This window comes from Cetorhinus maximus, unplaced genomic scaffold (assembly GCF_964194155.1).
Source record: "Cetorhinus maximus unplaced genomic scaffold, sCetMax3.hap1.1 HAP1_SCAFFOLD_4218, whole genome shotgun sequence".
NCBI lineage: Eukaryota > Metazoa > Chordata > Chondrichthyes > Lamniformes > Cetorhinidae > Cetorhinus > Cetorhinus maximus.
The window spans coordinates 12,501-16,790 of NW_027600122.1; positions in this window are offsets into that span (position 1 = coordinate 12,501).

Here is a 4,290-nt window from a genome sequence, read left to right on the forward strand (position 1 = left end):
ACACTTTGCCTCTCTGCCAGAGACTAAGTCCAATTGGTTAACCATTTCTCGTGAAAACACTTTGTCTCTCCGCCAGAGACTAAGTCCAATTGGTTAATCATTTCTCAAGGCCACAATTTGCCTGCCGTTCAGAGACCAAGTCCAATTGGTTAACCATTTCTCTTGAAATCACTTTGCCTCTCTGCCAGAGACTAAGTCCAATTGGTTAACCATTTCTCTTGAAAACACTTTGCCTCTCTGCCAGAGACGAAGTCCATTTGGTTAACCATTTCTCTTGAAAACACTTTGTCTCTCCGCCAGAGACTAAGTCCAATTGGTTAACCATTTCTCGTGAAAACACTTTGTCTCTCCGCCAGAGACTAAGTCCAATTGGTTAACCATTTCTCTGGAAAACACTTTGCCTCTCTGCCAGAGACGAAGTCCATTTGGTTAACCATTTCTCTTGAAAACACTTTGTCTCTCCGCCAGAGACTAAGTCCAATTGGTTAACCATTTCTCGTGAAAACACTTTGTCTCTCCGCCAGAGACTAAGTCCAATTGGTTAACCATTTCTCTGGAAAACACTTTGCCTCTCTGCCAGAGACTAAGTCCAATTGGTTAACCATTTCTCAGGAAAACACTTTGCCTCTCTGCCAGAGACTAAGTCCAATTGGTTAACCATTTCTCGTGAGAACACTTTGCCTCTCTGCCAGAGACTAAGTCCAATTGGTTCACCATTTCTCTTGAAAACACTTTGTCTCTCCGCCAGAGACTAAGTCCAATTGGTTAACCATTTCTCTGGAAAACACTTTGCCTCTCTGCCAGAGACTAAGTCCAATTGGTTAACCATTTCTCAGGAAAACACTTTGCCTCTCTGCCAGAGACTAAGTCCAATTGGTTAACCATTTCTCGTGAAAACACTTTGTCTCTCCGCCAGAGACTAAGTCCAATTGGTTAATCATTTCTCAAGGCCACAATTTGCCTGCCGTTCAGAGACCAAGTCCAATTGGTTAACCATTTCTCTTGAAAACACTTTGCCTCTCTGCCAGAGACTAAGTCCATTTGGTTAACCATTTCTCTTGAAAACACTTTGTCTCTCCGCCAGAGACTAAGTCCAATTGGTTAACCATTTCTCGTGAAAACACTTTGTCTCTCCGCCAGAGACTAAGTCCAATTGGTTAACCATTTCTCTGGAAAACACTTTGCCTCTCTGCCAGAGACTAAGTCCAATTGGTTAACCATTTCTCAGGAAAACACTTTGCCTCTCTGCCAGAGACTAAGTCCAATTGGTTAACCATTTCTCGTGAGAACACTTTGCCTCTCTGCCAGAGACTAAGTCCAATTGGTTCACCATTTCTCTTGAAAACACTTTGTCTCTCCGCCAGAGACTAAGTCCAATTGGTTAACCATTTCTCTGGAAAACACTTTGCCTCTCTGCCAGAGACTAAGTCCAATTGGTTAACCATTTCTCTTGAAAACACTTTGCCTCTCTGCCAGAGACTAAGTCCAATTGGTTAACCATTTCTCGTGAAAACACTTTGCCTCTCTGCCAGAGACTAAGTCCAATTGGTTAACCATTTCTCAGTGGCACACCGAGGGCAATCTGTAACGTCTCGCGGGCCCGGGGGCCCCTTTGCACGGCCTGCCAATGCAATCCGAGGCGCACTGTCCTTCGTTTGGTTAACCATTTCTCAGGGGCACACCGAGGGCACCCTGCACTGTCTCGCGGGCCCGGAGGCCACTTTGCACGGCCTGCCAATGCAATCCGAGGTGCTTCGCCCTTGGCCGCCTTCCCGGCCGGCTTCGGGACGTTTCGGGGGCTCTCACCGGGGCAAATCCGGTCCCCCGGGCGATTAGGAGGCCTCCCCGGGCAGGCCCGGGCTTCAGGCCGCCGCTTTTCCATCCCGGCCGAAAGAGGCGAAAAATGCCGAAAATGGCCAAAAATGGCCGCCGGCAGGGCCTGTCGGTCGGTTTGGCGGCAGCCTGGGTCGGTCCCTGCAGACCTGGAGGCTCGAGAAGGTTTTTGGCGATGTCGACCGATTCTCGATTTGCCACCTCCTACTATTCTGCAGGTACCCCGCCAACCTCCCCTGCCAACAATTCCAACCGTAAGGTCGGGCGGTAGTCCTACCGTCCAGGAGGCCCCAAAGCCCGCAAAACGCCATTTTGCCCTTTCCTCATCGGGACTTCCGAGGGGAACTCATTAACCAGCTCCAGGAGTGGCATGCCAGAAAATGCAACTTGACCCGTCGCCGGGCAGATTCGCTACTCTCTGCGGGAATACCCCCACCGGGTGCCGGGTAAAGGCCTCGGATCTGACCTCATGGACTTCCGTCTGTGCACGGATTTTGCTCTCGCGGGCCCAAGAGCCACTTTGCCCGGCCTGCCAATGCAACCCGAGGTCCATTGTCCTCATTGGTTAACCATTTCTCGTGAAAACACTTTGCCTCTCTGCCAGAGACGAAGTCCAATTGGTTAACCATTTCTCGTGAAAACACTTTGTCTCTCCGCCAGAGACTAAGTCCAATTGGTTAACCATTTCTCAGGGGCTCACCGAGGGCAATCTGTAACGTCTCGCGGGCCCGGGGGCCCCTTTGCATGGCCTGCCAATGCAATCCGAGGCGCACTGTCCTTCGTTTGGTTAACCATTTCTCAGGGGCACACCGAGGGCACCCTGCATTGTCTCGCGGGCCCGGAGGCCACTTTGCACGGCCTGCCAATGCAATCCGAGGTGCTTCGTCCTTGGCCGCCTTCCCGGCCGGCTTCGGGACGTTTCCGGGGCTCTCACCGGGGCAAATCCGGTCCCCCGGGCGATTAGGAGGCCTCCCCGGGCAGGCCCGGGCTTCAGGCCGCCGCTTTTCCATCCCGGCCGAAAGAGGCGAAAAATGCCGAAAATGGCCAAAAATGGCCGCCGGCAGGGCCTGTCGGTCGGTTTGGCGGCAGCCTGGGTCGGTCCCTGCAGACCTGGAGGCTCGAGAAGGTTTTTGGCGATGTCGACCGATTCTCGATTTGCCACCTCCTACTATTCTGCAGGTACCCCGCCAACCTCCCCTGCCGACAATTCCAACCGTAAGGTCGGGCGGTAGTCCTACCGACGAAGAGGCCCCAAAGCCCGCAAAACGCCATTTTGCCCTTTCCTCATCGGGACTTCCGAGGGGAACTCATGAACCAGCTCCAGGAGTGGCATGCCAGAAATTGCAACTTGACCCGTCGCCGGGCGCACTCGCTGCTCTTTGCGGGAATACCCCCACCGGGCGCCGGGTAAGAGCCTCGGATCTGACCTCATGGGCTTCCGTCCTCGCACGGATTTTGCTCTCCCGGGCCCAGGGGCCACTTTCCCCGGCCTTGCGAAGGCAATCGGAGGTGCTTCGCCCTCGAAACCGCCTTCCCGGCCGGCTTCGGGACGTTTCCGGGGCAAATCCGGTCCCGCGGGCGAAGGGGAGCCTTCCCCGGGCACGCCCGGGCTTCAGGCCGCCGCTTTCCGTGACCTACCGAAAGACGCGAAAAATGCCGAAAATGGCCAAAAATGGCCGCCCGGCACGGCCTCGCGGTCGGTTTGGGGGCAGCCTGGGTCGGTCCCTGCAGACCTGGAGGCTCGAGAAGGCACTTGGCGATGTCGACCGATTCTCGATTTGCCACCTCCTACTATTCTGCAGGTACCCCGCCAACCTCCCCAGCCAACAAATCGCAAATGCCGATCGGCGGGTGACCGTCCGGTAGTCATGCCGACGAAGAGGCACCTAGGCCCCGCAAACGCTTCCAAATCCGACCCCATCCCGGACCGGTTCTTTTTTAAAAAAGGCTCCCAGGATTCCGGATTTTTTCCTGCCGCACTCGGGACCACCCGACGGACACGAAACCGGGAACCTTTCCCCGGTCCGACCCTCCTCGGCCCGGCCAGCCGACGCCGAAGCGGCCGACTGGTTAATGATTTCACCCTGCTCCGACGTGACGCGTTTTCCAACCGCGCATGCGCGGCTCTGCCACCCGAACCGCCCCCTCACGTGGGGGCTCTGGGTCCGCCCCCCGGCAGCCATTTCCTCCTGCCGGTCCGTTATTTTACGCCGTTTTTCGCCCTCCAGCCCTGCCGGAATGCTGCCTGCTCGCTGGTTAACCATTTCGCTCCCTGCACTTCGGCTTCTGCCCTGCTGGGGAAGCCCGCTGCTGCCTCTAACCGTACTCACGGGCGGGCGGCTCTCCTGCGCGGCCTCCGGCCACGCCCCCTCACCTGGTTTGCTGGGAACCCGCCCCCGGCAGCCTGTTACTCGTGCCGGTTCGGTCTTATCGGCCCTTTTTGCACCTTCCCTGCCT